This window comes from Lagenorhynchus albirostris, chromosome 2, assembly GCF_949774975.1.
Source record: "Lagenorhynchus albirostris chromosome 2, mLagAlb1.1, whole genome shotgun sequence".
In the NCBI taxonomy this organism is placed as follows: Eukaryota; Metazoa; Chordata; class Mammalia; order Artiodactyla; family Delphinidae; genus Lagenorhynchus; species Lagenorhynchus albirostris.
The window spans coordinates 15,350,664-15,369,178 of NC_083096.1; the positions used below are offsets into that span (position 1 = coordinate 15,350,664).

General features: G+C 42.0%; 1 protein-coding gene across 1 annotated transcript in view; it reads right to left on the bottom strand.

The window, feature by feature from the left end:
- Positions 1-18,515, bottom strand: part of ESRRG (estrogen related receptor gamma) — a 634,020-nt gene that overhangs the window by 551,460 nt on the left and 64,045 nt on the right. The gene's annotated exons all lie outside the window — the stretch shown is intronic.

Here is an 18,515-nt window from a genome sequence, read left to right on the forward strand (position 1 = left end):
CCCCCATAACTAGGCCTCCCTGTGCTCTCCCCACCACCTCCTGCTTCACCAAGCTCCCCTCTTACTTCTCCACCATCCTCCAGGCATGATGGTCTTCAGAGTTTCTTGAACTTGCATTCCCTCTGCCCAGAATGTTACCTCCAACGTTCCTCCCCCACTCCAAATTCTGTTCATCATTTAAATCAGAATTTAACTATATCTTCCTCAGGCCAGCTTTTCCTCACCATAATTTTTACACCTGTGAAATTCTAGAGGACACACCAAAAAACTCATTTTCTAACTGCACGAAATCTCAGAGTCTTTACTACGCTACTATGAATCCTCAAGAAGCAGGATGGAGTATGCACAGTTTCCTAAACTTACCTGGGAACATTTTTCTTCATCTCACAGAATGAGCAACCTTCAAGAAATCATCTGGTAAGGGCTGATGCATGGCATTCACAGAACCAAGAATCATGGCTCTATGAAGACCAAAGAAGAAAGTTAGTAAGGCTTCTCGGAGAAGAGGAGAGATATGATTCTGATCATGGGAAGAAACTTTTGAATTTCTTCTGAGGAGGTGATAAGGCAGTAAGATAGCAGAGGAGAAAAAAAAGAAAGAATAACAGGTGCATCTATCAGCCCCGTCAACAAGAAGGGAGGTACGTTAAAGAGTCTGCCCCATGTTGGGCACTCACAATCTCCCTGTGGCCCTGTGCCTTCCCCCCAACTCTTAGGCCCATAGACACAGCCTGAGCTCCGAGCACCTTCTTCTCCTGCCACAGGTACACTAGAGTTGGTTCCCATCCAGCGAGACCAGCTAGTGCCACTCATAAGAAGTCAAGAGCAGCTACCCTGGGAACCAGAAGAAAGAGGTCACAAGAAAAGAAAGTGAGCCAGAATGAGGTAGAAGAGAAAGTGAGAGCTGGTCTTCTCTGCTCCCATTTAGGAAGACTTATATGGAAAGCAAAAGGTCTTCTCTGCTTCCCATTTGGAAAGACTATGTGTTTCAGGAAAGAGGTGGCATCATTCTGAACAAGGAAAGTAAGTAAATCTACAAAGAACAGAAGAATTATGTGAAAACGTCCCATCAGACGATTCACGGCATTCTCTACATGGAGCAAACTTCACCGTAAGTCAGATGTGCTTGAAGCCCATTCAAGGGAATTTAATAACTGAGATGTCAAAGAACCTTATTAGAAGGCAATCTTACCTGTGTGCTCCTCTGACCTGGACCCCGAGGATCGTCTACAGCGACTTGCCAAGATATCTCAGCCGGGGGGGGTGAAAAAGAACTTCTGGCAACACAGCTTAATAAATGGATTCCCTGGCCCAGGGAAGTTGCTAAAGTAGTAAAACTAGATGCAGTCCAACAAAAATTAGGTTACACATGAGAAAGATTGGGCTCCAATACAGCCCTTTTCAGCAAAACCACATTATCTTCTATTAGATGGGAGAGACCACATAACCTGGGCAACTTTATCATCTGAGGTCATAGGTCATCTGGTGACCACTCAAGTTTGAATAACAGAGGGGGGCCAGACACTTCTCATGTGAATGATTCCTCGTCTGGAGGCTGCTTGGCAGGAAAGCCAAGCGTCTCCTTCTGTTCAAAAGAAGCTCCACAGAGAGGCCGGTGATTGCAGATCAATGGAGGAAAGGCCAACCTCCAATAACCAATGGTGTCAGAATAACCTGACGGTTGGAAAGGCAGGATCTCAAGGGCAGAAGGAGGAGATCCAGGTTATCCGCTGCCCAAACCTAGATGTAGATCAATTAGTCACATCTTCTCCTCTGTTCTATTAGCGACTGTCTTCTCCTCAGTTTGCTTGTTAATAAATGGCCACAGCTGGTGGGATTCCCACCAAAATAAATCAGTCATTAAACTAATAATCAGGAAGTCTGGGGAAAGTCATAGTGAAACAGGCTGGAACCTGGGACTCTTTGCTGCAGTGCTTGCACCTGGACAAACATCTCCTTGAGCGACAAAATACAAAGAAACTATAAGGAACTAAAAATAACTATGCGAGGTTGAGGCAAATTATGGACAACAAGATACAAAAAGACCAAAAACCCAACTGCCACTTCTGAAGATCCAGGAGCAAAAACAGGCTACCAGGAGCAAAAGCAGCGTACTACACATGTCCCCTGCACACAATACCACCAAAGGGGTGGGCAAACCTCCTAAGCCACCCTTCTGGCCCAACCCCTGGACACACCCACTACCCTTACTCCATGTAAGGAACCAGATCGCCCCCCACGCCCGGGGAGCTAGCAAGGAAACCTGTTAATTGTTCTCACTGCCCCTTACTGCAGCAGGGGTCCCAGTAAAGTCTTTTCTGAATTTCTTGTCTGGCCTCTTATCAATTTCTATTGATTAAGGAGGCCAAGAACCTGGGTCAGTAACAACAGCTCACTCCCGGTGTCACTAGGACTTGAGTGTCTGTGTCAGCTTTTAGAAGATCTTTCTAGGGCTTCAAAGGGTAAAAATAGTGCCATTTAAAATGACTGCTCAGGCTATGGAACACTGCGTTGGCCAGCAGGTTAGAAATAGCCAGGTGTGGGAAAGAATCAGTGCAGAACAGACTTCAAGATAGAAAGAGAAATTTTTTTTTTTTTTCTGGTGTGCACATAGGCTGACAAAGGGATAAATGAAATTCTGGAAGAAAGGTTTTGTGAAAGACTTTTTTTCTCATCATTTCACACCCAGGATCTAAGACCTACGCACTGGCCAAGGAGCTGAAGTCAGCAGCTTCTAAGTCTTTAAGTGGTTCTGAGACAAGAGAGAAAGGAGTGGATAATGGGGGGGGGGGGGGTGGGAAAGACTGGGTCATTTGATAATTCTGGGCTTGAACCTACAAGGGTTTCCCTTTGGGTACTATCCTGAAGAAACCTCCGGGCAACCTTATGCTTATTCTTCACTTGTCACTTCGAAAAGGTCAATCAGTTCATTCTTACAATGGCTGACTCTGCTACATCTCAAGTTCACACGCACCTTCTAGTTATAAGAAACAGGCTTCTTGGGCTTCTCCAGGCAAAAGCTGAGAGGATGCCAACATTATTTTTGTTGTTACTGCAGCATCCAAATAGTTTTCCATCTGCGAGAGCCTCAAATTAAAAGGGCAATGATTATGAGTCAACGCGTGCCCACTGGCCTGGGCCATCCTTATGTTTCCGGAACAGTCACTGTGCCACTTTCTGCATTAAGAGGTGAGAGAGAGAAAAGAGCCATATGGGATAGGAGCTGCCCTGAGAGACAAGATAGCTGGGTTACATACCGACTATGCTTTTAAATGGCCAAGAGGTAGTATGCAAAAGCAACTGGATCCTTCAGGAATCTTATTTCCCATTAATGAGGTGCTCAGAAGTTCTGTGAAAATAACAATGGCAAGGGCAATGAGACCATTTTTGAATCAACTTTCCCATTAGAATCATTTTGAGGTGTCCAGGAAGACATACTAAGGATGCAGAATGGAAATACGCTTTGGATTTTGAGATTGAATTTTGAAACTGAAGAAAGCGCTTATGCCACTTTTGAGGAAGTGCTACAGAAAGAATTGGGGGTGATTCAAAAGAGATCGACTTTAAGATTTGGTACAGAAAATGATCTGCACGTAACCAAAGGCACATAGGGCAGCCATGAAGCAGATGCCAAGGCAAATTTCATAGTGACTGAACACATCAACATCAAAGTAATCTCCCTCTGTAAGTTATTCCAAATGAATTCCTGGTTACAACGTAATAACCATATAGTACATTCATGTTACAATGGTATTTAGTCCCTCTCCCCATCTTTCTAAAATGATCTAAGAGAGATCTAGATGTTTAGAACCAGGTGTTTAATAACATTTCTAACAATATATCCAAGAGTCCTTCAAACAAACCAGAAGCTCCCCTTGACCTGACTGAGTGTTTCTATACATTTCTAGACTACCAGGCAGGTGCTAGTAAATGACCTAATAAGTCCTTTTAAAAGAGAACAGTTTCTACCTTCTCATTGGGGTGGGGGGAAATGAGGACCGTAATCTGGTTGATGGGATAGTTAACCACGGCAGGGCATTCCTTAAATGGTTTCTCAGAGGCAATCTACGGCAGTTGGTTAAGGAATCTTGTATCTTCCAGCCAGAGTCCATGGACTAATCATCCTTAATCACTAAGATCGTTCTTGCATACTATAGGAGTTCTGATGAAAACAAATAGGCCCCCTGGAAATGAACATAGAAATCAAGAGGTACTTTTCTTTCATCTTCCATCATTCTTCCTTAATCATATCAAAATTACATATCTTGAAATAGTTGCCCAAAAAACCCCTCAAATGCTATAGAAAAATAACATGTGTGATTCTTATTCTAGGCATTAGACCTCTATAGAATTATTCAAGAATAAATATTAAAACAAAACTGTGCTCCCCAAATCATTTCTTTTATTCCAAACAATTTGAGTGGCATGATCAATACATCAATGGTCTCGTTCCTAAAATAGAGTGGTGGTTTTGTTTGGGTTTTTTACTCTGATAGTACAGAAGAAGAGTCCCTTTGGAATGTTTCAAGAGCTACCGAAGTGCTATAGTCATGGTTATTAGCACCAGACATTGGGCAACGTGGTAAGGAGGGGTTGGCACATTTTTGGGGGGAGTAAGGGCATTTGGAAACTCCATGGTGGGTCCCAGTGGCACAAAGGCTATTGTGGACGGTGGTACTTTACAAGAAAGGCTCAGCCGATCCCCCGGCAGCTGCGAAGCTGTCAGCTGTGGCATTCCTTACAAAGCTGGGTGGCTACTCACTGCTGACATGTTCAGTTTTGAACTCTGAACAACAAAAAATGTAGCCTCCCTGGAATGTTGAGCTTGGCAAAAATAGCAGATGCCCCAAATGAAAAAACCCATCATACCTCAGGTGCTTAGGAACCTTCTGGAAACTACTGAAAAAACATGAGTATTTCTCTACTAAGTTTGCAGTTAGCCATTTCAGGTGCTTGCCTTGAAATCCCCCCATTTCCCCCTCCTGCACCTTGACAGCCAGACTAGAGACAGTCCAATAGGTTATTGATCACATGCTCTTCTAAAGGTCACTCTGGGGGGGAAACAGAAATGCTAGACAAACCACACGCCTCTCTAAGGAAGATGCATGTTTTATTTACCTTCCTATTTAACCTCCTACGGGCTTCTAGCAAGACATGGTAATGTCTTGGAAATGTCCATGTGAGGTTTGAAACCATATACTCACGATCATTTTCTCTGGTTTTCTCAAGGCAGGGCTCTACCCACAAGAAAGGACAAAATACACATGGCAATCTTTCTAGACTCCAGTCTAAGCAAAGAAGACTACTCAACAGTTCACTTTGGTATCTCCTAAAGGAAGAAAAGCCGTCTCCTTCTAAGAGCATTGCAACACCAGTTTCCAGGACTAGATCTTGCCACAATGGTGTCTATTTAGGTAGTAATGATCTGAACAAAGCGAAATGTATGGCTATAGTGGTTATTATAAGGGTGCCTGGCAATAAAATACTATGCCTTAGCAAATCAAGAGACATAGGAGGTGAAGAAAGGTCAGAGAAAAAAAAACAGATGAGAAATCAATGTCAAAAGAGGTCACTTTATGAGCTTCAAAGGGAGCTACCGTCATTGATTATAATATCACTGAAACAACACAGGCTCAGTGAGATCTGAAATTACATTTCCAGGCTGAATTTATAGAACTCACTACAGCCCCTGGTTGTGACTGTAGCACGTTAATGGAAGCCTACCAAGTAAGTATGATTTAGACGGGCGCAGGCAGAGGTGAATTCAGTTTTTCCTGGGTTTACAGCACTAGGCACATGATCAAGAAAGGTTCAGAATTGGTGTCTTCTTCGATTTCAGAGACGCGTCTGTTAATAGTTGGGGGTCAGAATTCTCTTTCAAAAACACAAATTGGATTATGGCTCTTCCTTGCTTTACAAACCACCAATCGCACTGTTTCTTGTGCGGGATGAGGTTTGGAACCCTTAGGCGATATGCAAGCACTTCTTAGGAAGCCAGCACAGCCTCCTTTTCTGACTTCAGCTGATGTTCCAAGCATACCAGAATTCTTTCAGTTCTCCCAAGCCAACCTACTCTTCCCTACATCCAGGTCTTTATACAACTGTTTTCTGGCTGAAAGGCCCTCTCTACCCTGAAAATTTATTCCTTATTCTTCTCTTTCCCCATTTCCTCACCATGGCAGATCCTGGGCTCACAAAACCCCATGTCTTTTTCTTCCTGGACACATGGTTACACTGCTTTTCCCAGCTTCCCTTGCCGTCATATAGTTCTACGTGAATAAACTCTGCCCAGTGATATGTGGGCAGAAATGATGTATGACATCACTGATCCCTAAAATCTTCCCTTGAGAGACTCTCTATTCTCTCTCTTCCAGGGCTTCAGACTCGGAGGCTCTTGAAGATGGTCCTGGGTCCCTGAATAACTATGGGGAGCTGAGCATCCAACTCACGCCAGCCTCCAATCCAAGCTAGACGGTGGTGTAAGTGACAGATACTTTAAGACATCAAGATGTTTAGAGTGTTTGTTTCAGTAGTTAGTTTACTTTAACTAATACAATCAACCAGATACTATTATATTTTATCTTTTGTTATTGTGCTTATAAGTCACCATGTTTATTTTTGGAAGAAGTCTAGGTATAAATAGAAACTCATGTTTCATGAAGAAAAGAAAATCTGAATGTAGACCAAAACAGAACCAAAATTATGCAAGACTTTTTTTTTTTTTTACACTTCTGGGCTGACTAGCTAAGTTTCCTAGAACATGGTGCCACTGAAAATGCATTCATGGGTTCCACCCTACTGGGGTAAGTTAGCTTGTAGAGAAGAAAACCCTTCTGGGTATGCTGGCCACATCCCTTTTCCTGGGCTGTTGTTTCTTAGATACATGCCACTAATCATATGGGGCACTGTTTTAACTAAGCTGGGGAGAGAATTCCAGAAAGATGTTGGCAGCAATGGCAACATAGTTTTTCAATCCTTTGAATGCTATAAAAATAGAACTAGGGGCTTCCCTGGTGGCACAGTGGTTGAGAGTCTGCCTGCCGACGCAGGGGACACGGGTTTGTGGCCCGGTCCGGGAAGATCCCACATGCCGTGGAGCGACTGGGCCCGTGAGACATGGCCACTGAGCCTGCGTGTCCGGAGCCTGTGCTCTGCAACGGGAGAGGCCACAACAGTGAGAGGCCCGTGTACCACAAAAAAAAAAAAAAAAAAAAAAAAATAGAACTAGACAACAAAACCTAAAACTCATGGACAACATCTAAAACAAAACTAGGGGACATAATTTCCTCATGAATCCCAAGCAAGTTGATGGGGTAAACCACCAAGAAGTCACAAATCCTACATGGAATCAGCATGTGGATGAGAGGAAGAAGGAAGTAATGGGCGTGGCATCTCATGGGCCTGAAACAGAAGAATTCTACAAATAGCCAACAGTACTCACTGGAAAGTTCAATGGGCCAATTTGGAACAATAGCTATAACTGGGAGGGGTTTTATACTTTTCAACACCCAAGTGCAAGGACTCCATTGTACCTAGGACTGAAAGTAATAGAGCAATGTAGTCCCCATGAGTTGTCAAGACATCAGGGCTCCTTTCCAAGTAAGCCCCCACCAGTGAGACACTGCTACAAGTGACATTAAACTTGAGCAGTATTGAATAAGAGATCTGCAAGAAAGAGAGGTCTAGATCAAAGTGGGGGAGGGGAGAACAGCAGGGAATCCCAGAAAGCAATCTACCATATTTTTTAACCCCTAACACTATACACACACACACACACACACACACACACACACACACACACAAGAGAAAGCTCTGTGAGGGCAGTGAGACTTCTTGCACCCTACCTCGTTCTAAAAGGACAGGAAAATTAATGTCACATAAAAATGAACAATGGAAAAGTATCAATGTCAAATCCCATACAAAATTATTATAGTAACATAAAAGAATAAGGAGCAGAAAAAAAAATCCCTAAAGACAACAAAAGCATGCTGGAAAGACATTCTCACAAAACAGATCAAAACTATAACTTATCAGTTCAAAAGAAGCTTAAAGAAAGGATATAAAATACAAAAGAACACCACCATCAGGTTAAAAGAACTCATAAATATGGTGACAGGACTCAGAAAAGAATTGAAATAAAAGGGAAAAAAATATTTCATAAATGCCACCTAAACTAGAAACAAAAATACACAACAGATAATCCCTTAATAAATATAAAACGTAAAAAGGAGGAAAGCTAAAAAAGAAAAAAAAAAGAGATGAAAGGGTTTGAAGAGAGACATATAGTAAAGATAGGCAAAGAAAACTGAACATAAAAACAATAAGAGATTCTGAAGAACAAACCAAAGCAAGGAAATATAACAAATACTAATAACTATAATTCAAGAAAATTTCCCCAAATACAAAAAAACCTGAAGTTACACTGAAAAATTATATCATGTACCTGCCAACACTGACCCCCCCCCAAACAATACCAAGACATGTTCTAATAAAATCCTTTGGGTTTTTAGGCAAAAAGAGTACATGACTTATAATGTAAAGAAAATTAACTTAACATCAGAGTTTTCTAAAGCAATGCTTTAGGCCAGAAGAAAAAAGAGTTGTCTATTTGATATACTAAACAAAAGAAAAGAATTTTATATCCAGCAAAACTGACTTGCAAGTATAAAAGATTCAAACAAAGTGGCATGGATATAAGCAGGAACTGAAAAAATATTGTTCCCATGAGTCCTTTCAGAAGAACATACTAGAGAATGACCTTCAGGCAATCAAAACAATTAGGCCCATCAACATAGGGATTAGTGGTGGATATTAAAATATGTAGTTAGCTGTAGAATTAAGCCTGGAAGGAGGCTAAGAAGCAGAGGGCAGAGTATCTAACGGCTACATGCTCTGACAATGTAGATATAGCACAACTATTTAAAAATGAGGGAAGGATGGGGGTACTATATGCAAAAATAAGCTTAATGTTTTCAGTAACTACAATGGTCCTAGTATTAGCATTGTTCTCCTGAGACTATTGTGCACATAATATAGGATAAAACAAATGAGTAATCACATGATACTCTAATTCTATTATTCCCCTGTGTCCTTAAGAATCGACATTCTTGGACTTTCCTGGTGGCGCAGTGGTTAAGAATCCACTTGCCATGCAGGGGACACAGGTTTGATCCCTGGTCCGGGAAGATCCCACATGCCGCGGAGCAACTAAGCCTGTGCGCCACAACTACTGAGCCTGTGCTCTAGAGAGCCCGCGAGCCACAACTACTGAGCCCACATGGCACAACTACTGAAGCCCACGCGCCTAGAGCCCATGCTAAGCAACAAGAGAAGCCACCACAATGAGAAGCCCGCACACCGCAACAAAGAGTAGTCCCCGCTCGCCGCAACTAGAGAAAGCCCACATGCAGCAACGAAGACCCAACGCAGCCACGAAGATCCAATGCAGCCATAAATAAATAAATAAAATAAATAAATAAATAAATTTATATTAAAAAAAGAATCGACATTCTTGGGGATGGAAGGATATATAAATGTAATGCAGAAGAGGTGAAATAAAACTCTATAATCTCAAATTTGGAGTATCAATATGAACTCATAAGTTCATAAAATATGTAGTAAAATAAACTATAAAATATATCTATCATTTTAATGAGATTTTGATAGATAGACAGATAGATTCCCAATCCTGTCCTTTACAAAAAGTTAGGAAACAATGACCAACCCAGCAGCAGTGAGCATCCCTAGCACTTCTCACCTAGAGAAACTAGGGCTTCTTGCAGAAATGGGTGAGTCCAGATCTAGGGCAGGAAATGTGCAAGATAAACCTGGAACATCTTGTATGACCAGATAACAAGGAAGTTATCAAAGGCTTTTAAGGCAATGATCAAAGGACTCAAGAACCAACTTGTAGAGGTCCCCACTGGCTAGAGTGGGACAATTTGAGCTTCAATAATGATTGTAGCCTTGCCAACTACCACCAATAATCTAGCCAAAGGGATCAAACCAGAGTCTGATCCAGTCTCTGGATCTAACTGCCAATTTGCAGGACAGGCAGGGGCTGAAGAACTTGTCTGAATGCACTATGAGTGTGTAGTTGTGAAAACTCAGGCTCAGTGAAACTCTATACATCAAACGGGCTGCCCAAGTTCCTCAATAGATAAATTGTAAGGAAATGAAAGGGATTAAGAAGGAACTTTACAGATTGAAAAAGACTAAAGTGTATACCAATTTTTTTTTTTTAATGGGCAAGACTGAACATAGCGTTTGCGGGTGCCCACTGGGTAATAAACATGTTTCTAAAAGTATAATGAGGTGACTATTATAATGGATAATGGTTACTTATGGGGGTACAAAGGTCTGTGATTGGGTGAGGCACCTGGAGGGGTTTCTGGAGAGGCAAAATTCTACTTCTTGTCCCAGCTAGTATACAATATATATACAATATACATATCCAGCACATATGCACACAGATATGTACATATATTTTATACAATATATCTAATATATAAATATACAGAGCATCAGGACATGCATTTGACTCATGTCGTTTTCTCTATTTGTGCTTCATTTAGAAAAAATATTTTTCTTAAAAAAGACTATGAGTTTCTCGCTGCCATCCAATCTCCCACTGAGAAGGCGACGCAAAGCACATGGCTGAAGTGGAAAAGAATGCTAGGAAATGATGACTGAGTGAAGGTCAACAAAAGCCTTTGCCGAGTTACATTTAATTTGAAGATACTATAGATCCACTTAAAGGTTTTTATGAGTCCAATGATTTCCCCTTTCCTCTGAACTTCTTAAACATTTTTTTTTTTTTTTTTTTTTGGTGGTACGCGGGCCTCTCACTGCTGTGGCCTCTCCCATTGCGGAGCACAGGCTCCGGACGCGCAGGCTCAGCGGCCATGGCTCACGGGCACAGCCGCTCCGCGGCATGTGGGATCTTCCCGGACCGGGACACGAACCCGTGTCCCCTGCATCGGCAGGCAGACTCTCAACCACTGCGTCACCAGGGAAGCCCTCCTCTGAACTTCTTAATGTCTCCATCATTTATTTGATTCTCATATTTGTATAATTTAGCTAAGCGAGCTAAAGAAAGATGGTGCCAAATTAATCCTGGCCAGAAAACTGTAGTCTTACCTGGTTGCAGAGGGCTGGACCAGTGCCGTTATTGTGGGTAAAGCCACACTTACCCTGTTCACTGGAATTTAATAGAAACTTGCTTGCTGTGTCATACATATTAAATTAACTTTATCCAGAGATTTTTGCCTTTCTACGCATCTAAATTATTCTGTTTCTCAGGGAATATGCTAGGACTCAGGAGAAAAGAGTCAACTTTGAGTCATAAAATCAAAACCACATTGAACACTAGAGAGAAGGAGACAGACACAAGGGAATAAATACCTCTGGGTATGCCTAAACAATCAAAACAAATGTACAGGTATCTTCTTGAGACTGTGGAGAAGATATCCCTTAGAAATTATTATTTTATATCCATTATTCTAATTTAATATCTAACTTCCATAGATAGGCTATTTTACTTAGCATACCAAATATTTTTAGTGGCCATAGAAATAATCGTAAGAGATTTTGTGGATTTGTTCTTTTTTTTCCCCAAAAGGTCTTAAGTTCTTCCATTCCAATTATCCATCCAGCGGGATTTTCAGGAGTTAATAAGGTGGGAAATGCTCCTTGTTTAAGACAAAGACGAAAACGAAGCTTTTAAAATTGTCAGTGTGTCACAGTTAGGATAAAATGGCCTGCCAGCCCCATATCACAAAAGCACTCCTTCCCAGTCCTTTTAGAAATGGATGGGGTACTGAATCACAAATAAAAACCAAAATCTAACAACAATAAAAAAGGAAGATAACATAAATCGAAGTAGCTAAATGCGTGTTAAGAACCAAATATGATAGGCATGAGTGTTACAAACCTTGCAAGAGCCCAGGACCGCATTCACACTTCCAATTCAGAGGAGATAAATGGGCTCATCCCACCCTTAACTCTGGAATAAAAAAGACAGTTGCACAGGACTGCAGAAGAGCCAAGCCCAAATTCACAGAGGTTTCATTAAAAATAGGAAAAGGTCAGTCCTCATCTCCCAAAGGAATGTCCAGGGCTTGTCAGAATTATTACTCTAAGATAGTTTCTTTATTAAATTCACTGTGCAGGAATACAAAGAAAGGCTGGGAGAACTAGAAAGACACGGAAAGTCTTACTTTAGCCCCAGAGTAAATTGAATGCAAGATACAAGGAATCAGCATTCTCTTCAATGAATCTACAAATCAGATATATTTTGAAACCTAATCCTTAATGAACTAAGAAATCATGTCATTAAAGAACCCACTAATGATAACTACTTCACCTTTGTTCTTTCCCCAAAACAAGAGTGATATGCCAGGTATGACATTGGTAACAACCTCACTGCTAAACAAGAACATGAAACAACCATTTACTTTTTAACCTCTGCTCGCTTCTAGTTAAAATCAAGGGTTAGTTAATGAATTAGTTTGAGTGAATTTATAGATGGAGGACAGCCCAGCACTGCCTTGTTTAGCAAACATTTTTGAACATGGGCGGTCACGGGGGAGAACCTCAAGCCCAAGTTTAAGTGGCAACTTAAAATGGATTCCCGAGACACCCCCGGAGTGTGAATTAATTCTATTTGTATTAATATTTGGAACATCACTCAGGGTGCCGCAGCTGGTTTTTCATGATGCTCCGGCACTCTCTCCCCAGCATTTTTATCATGAAAATAACCATATTTTGAAAGCTGGGGCATCCTGTGTGAGAGACTTTTACAAGAGTGAAAAAAAAAAAAATGCGAAGCTAAACATGTCTGCCCTGGTCTCTGCCTAGGAAACATCCTAGCTTTTCAACGGCAAGCCACCTTTTGGTGGCAGAGCACAGGGCACCGTATTTCATTTCAGGGCAGTGAGAAGGTTGAGTCATCTGCTTTCTTTACATTTCAGATCACACCCGTGGCAGAAAGGTCAACAGATCCGGCCGCTCCAAAATAAGCCCATCACTCCATCACTCAGGACACGAACCCAAAAATGCTCCTTGTAAGGAGGTAAAAAATGAAAGCAACACCTAGCAGGGAAAATCTGTCCTCGAGAGCTACCATCAAAGGGGAGCGTCAGAGGTTGAAATCCTTCTCTTTGGAAAGCTGTTTGCAAACCAGTGCTACTGTTTTTGTGGTAACAGAGCTGAGGCTGGTTTGCAGCAGCAAAAACCAGGTAGAGACAAATCCTTCCTTTTGGTTTATAGTTTCAAATGTTGCTTGACATCCAACACTCTTATGGCTTAGAAATGAAAACGTCATCTGGTTTGGGTTGTACTTCTTTCCCTTCTGGGCTTCTGACGGCTACGTCAATGAAACTAACATGGTTACAGAGAGAAGGAAAGAAGGGTGGTGAGAATCAGGACAGGCTCCCGCTGCTTAATCAGCCCTGGACCAGCCAGACACCTGTGCAAGCCCCCCTTCCCTTCCTCAGCCGAGATCTAACAGCGGCATCCATTCTGGAGGAGTATCTGATGTGGGGCTCTGGGGTCTCACATGTTGTTACCCTTCCTCTCTTCCTCCTTCTCTAATGGGTTCTAGAAAAAGCCTAGGAGAGTGCCGTTTCCGCAGACAGGGAAAAGAGGGTTGATATGCTTTACATAGTTATTTTTATATTTAATCCAAGAGCAAGAAAGGACTAAGCAACCCAGCTGACTCTCAAAAGCATTTTAGGAAGTTGGCAACGGAACAGCCATCTCCTGCTCTCTCCTCCTGTGAAGTAACGGTATCTGGCGTACAGATATGTTCGTCAAAGATATCAATAGCACAGATAATTAAGTTAGCGCAGCAAACCAGCTCCATGCTTTGAAGTGTTGGTACAGTTGATGCGTTAACCTTTCCCTCACCTGAGAGGCTAAGCCTACAATCTCCTCACACATGTTAACAATCTTGTGACCTTTGGTCCACCCTCATTATCACATCATTTAGGTTACCCAACCACCATAGGGCCAACCATAAAAAGGGCTGCTTATAAACTGGGGGAGTGAGTTACTACGCTCAAAGACAGGCTCCTTCAAAGTGAGAAGAACCTTCAACTAGAAGAGTTAAAATTCTCTAGATTTCTCTCTACTGCTGCGGCAGGGAAAGGATATCACAGAGGGGGAAAGGATGTTGGCAAACCCAGAGCTCCCCAAACTCTGAAGTGTATCGGAATCCCATGAGGTGTTTCTAAAAATACAAGTTACTGGAGCCCACCCTCTAGAGATTCCTATTTAAAACATGGGGCTAGAGGCATGGAATCTGCATTTTAGTGAGTACAGAGGTTGAGTCTAACTTTGTAGACCTCAGATTTTTTAGAAAGCTAAGTAGTGAATGAGTCCAGTTTCTTAAGACTCCAGAAGTATGCACAGCAATATGTACATTATAACCCCAGTAACAGTAGCATTCCAGGCCTTCCCTCCACAGAAAACAAGAGTGGCCAGGAGCTTGAAAAAAGACTGATGGTAACATGCAGATAGTATTAGAAGTTCTCCAAAGCATGGGCATTCCTTATACATTTTATTGGAACTTGAACAAAATAAACTATGAGTTGCACATAAGAATCCGTCTTTAGGGCTTCCCTGGGGGCGCAGTGGTTGAGAGTCCGCCTGCCGATGCAGGGGACGCGGATTCGTGCCCCGGTCCGGGAGGATCCCACATGCCGCGGAGCGGCTGGGCCTGTGAGCCATGGCCGCTGAGCCCGCGCGTCCGGAGCCTGTGCTCCGCAACGGGAGAGGCCGCAACAGTGAGAGGCCCGTGTACCGCAAAAAAAAAAAAAAAAAAAAAAATCAGTCTTTAGGCACAGAGAAGCCCACTATGAACAAATGAATGGTGACTATCCTTTGAAACAGAAAGGGATAAGGACCATGAGGACTGGGCCCCTTTTCCATCCGACTTTCTACCCCACCCCGATTATGCCGGTCTCTCTGCAGACTCTCCAAACTTGAATATATCCCTACTGCATTCTATTTTGGGTTTTCAATGAGGAAGAAATCAAGCACTAGAATGCCACTTTTCCCCAACTCTAGTACCAGGCTTGGGGACTCTCTGCTTAACAGGAAGGCCTTTTACAGTAAGAAAAAGACAGGGGTGTTTCAACTGCTACTAGAAAGATAAATAGCCTAGGATATCCATTAGTGCCCCATAAATACTGCTGCTCAGAATACTGATATATTTCTAGTTATTTGCGATGTTTTCCTTTCCGGTTTTCTATGGCAACTGAGGTTTAATACAATAGGCCAGTTTGGCAAAGGTAAGATGTGTAGCTATGACAAACTTAATCCCCTGGACTCAGAACCCTCAGAAGGTGTGAAAGCAGCAAATCTAGCTAACTTCCCAATTCCCGCAGAAATCCCCACTGGGAATATGACTTTTGAGGTGGCATTTCTAGGGAAGATTCCATGGTTAAATGTGTTCTTGGAGAATCTACCGTGAGGCTTGCCTAGAGAAACTGTACATAGTTTTCTTTGAAACATGAGGTTTTAAGTGGATCAAACCCACCCCGATGATGAAATTTTAAAGGGAGAGCTCATATCCCCACTACAAACTCTGGAGATAAGACAGAGAAAGCCAGAGAAGCTCATACGGCCACAAGTATGAGTGACCACTTCATAATTTACAAGGCTGAGCTGCAAGGGATACTCACTTCCTGTCAGTTACACACAACCGGAAGACCAGTTCAGCTGAGAATGGTTATTGGAGAGGAAAAGACAGACAGGCATGGAACCGGGTACAGAACTGGCAAGCAGAGAGTTATAGAACCTTTTTCGTTCTCTCCCTCTAGAAGCAAATATAAACCTGCTTTACGATGACCATCCTAGCTTCTGAGAGAAGCACTTTGGCAATAACGGCCCCATAGAATAAAAGCTTGAGCAACCAGGGGCATTTAGAACAATAAAGCCTTCCTCTTCCCAAACGTACTGTTGTCAGTGCCGCCACTGCTCTGCTCCTTACAATTCCTTCCAGGAGCTCACCTTATTCCTACAGACTAGAGCACGGATGTGTCTGAGTACTGAAGGGCACAGTCATGATACCTCCTTGGTAGAGCTGCATTGAGGATGAGCTGAATCAGTAAATGGGAAGATGCTCTGGACAGTACCTGGTACACAGCAAGCTCTGTACGAGTCACAGCTATTGATATTGTCACGACGGTGGCTGTTATACGTAGTTCAATAGCCACAATGCATATATTACATCCCAAATATTTTTAAAGCAAGCATAGGACTTGTTTGGATTTTTCATCTTTATTCTACATCCCATGGGGAAAATTCGAATCGTGAAATCGTCCATTTAAAAAAAGATCTGAAATTTTGAAGCGACCCACTTTCTCCCCTACCTTCCAAATTTTGGAAGAGCAAGTCTTCTCAATCTCAATAGTGTTGACATTTGAGGTTGGATAATTCCTTGTTGTGTAGGGAGCTTCCCTGTGCACTGAATAATGTTTAGCAGCATCCCTGGTGTCTACTCACTCCATGCCCATAGCACCCTCTTCCCAGTTGTAATAATCAAAAATGTCTTCAAACATTGTCCTTTGGGGGCAAAACTGCCCCTAGCTGAGAACTGCTGGTCTAGAGCCATTTAGAAACAGACAAGTAAACTACAGACGCAAGTTCTCTAAAATATGCCTCAAACGTAAGATGGTGTGCCCCTGCCGGGGATTTCACTCATGCTACAAATAGCATTTTACTAGCAGTGAAGTGAAACCCAAAGCCTGACGGGGACAGTGAGATACTTAGCACTAACAAACTATGGTGAGCAAAACAGTACAAACTTCTTCACATATGCAAACTCAACATTTAATTTTCTGCAAGATTACCCACAATAATTACAAAATTTCTATAACACAGCCTTAAAAGCTTGAAACTCTGAGATCCATAAGAATTGATCTTTTATCTTTTACCTTTGCCATGTACTGTGTCTGTGTAACATAGCAAATGAATGGAAGCAATATTTTCTTCTAATTTCTAGGAGTATGAAAGTGAAGCTTTACCAAAATTAACTTGATTATTAAATAATCCAATGGAGAGAAATAGAGAGCACACCTCTAGCGTACAAACAACATTTTGATTTTAAGCATGCATCCTTCAGCTGAAAATATTTGGTGTCCATATGGTGATAGGAGTTTGACCTTCTAAAAGTAATGCTGAAAGATCAGCTGGTAGCTGCTTCTGGTTAAAAATGATTTGAAGGCAAAAAGTCGGCATCTATAGGACACCAGTGTCTTTACTCTGCCGGTAACATACAGGACTTTTGAAGCATTAGCAATAGCTTGAATGGACTTCCTACCAGGAATCAACGGTCAAATGCTGAGTAATGCCGGATCAACTTGAAGATTTCAGAGCCATTATAAAATACATAACTTCCCTGTCATAGTCTTAGAATTAAGCCAAACCAGAAATTCACCCTATTATCCAGAACTGGGTTAGGATCTTATTTACCTGATGTCAGTAAAATAGAGCTCGTATGAGAGAGGACTCACTTTTCTTTTCACCTTCTAATATACACATGACTTACAAGGTTTCATTCCAAAGGGGAAAAAAAAAATGACACCCATATTTTAACAGAGTATCAGGCCAACGCAGTTTTATCCTCTGGTTATTAATTGCTCTGATGAAGGAAGGTTGCACCGTCCACCCACATCCTGGATCTCATTTAGTTGTCCCTTCACATTGAAGACGATATTACTGACAAGGATTATGGTCCTATGACATGGTAAAGTGGGTGGGACAACTAAGTCTGCATGTACAAGGTCATTTCTCTTTTGCTTAGAGATGCCTCAATTCCATCTTCTGAGAAGCAGGGAGTGTATTTCCACTCAACTACCTGACCTAAGATAGGACAGTCTGGGGACTGGGGTGGGGTGGGGGAGAAGTCACCTGCATCCTTTATGAGCCACCCAGGGTGACTTCCCTTTTCCTGCCCCCTGGCCTTCATCTTCTTTTGAGGACAAAATCAGAATCTTTGCACCATCCTGAAGCCATATGTACCACACCCACCAAAATAAAAAAAAAAAGACATCACGAGTTGTTTCTTCTAATATTTTCAGGACTGATTTTTCCTCTTCCTAATGTCCTTCCCACTAATGTCGTCAGTCCTACCCCACACCAACCCTCTTCCAAGACTGGATTCTCTAAGAGGTAGGAGCGATCCAGATCTAGATGTCAGAAGACTCAATTTTGAGTCTTCTGCTCTCTTTTTAACAAGCTGTGTTAATCTCAAGAAGCCACTTAATCTTGCTAGGTTAACTCAGCTATAAAAGGGAAATGATAATTTGTGACATCATAAACTTTCACTACACAAATATCATGTATTATTAGAAGAAATACTTAAATCTAGAGGGAGTTATTCTGTATGTTATTTCAGTGGACACGGTAAGAAAACAATTGTTTATCAACAAGCACAGTTATTCTCAAGCAGCTTTTCTCAAAGCTGGTCGTATGGTTCCATGACCTTCTAAGGCAAAAGGTCAAAAGCC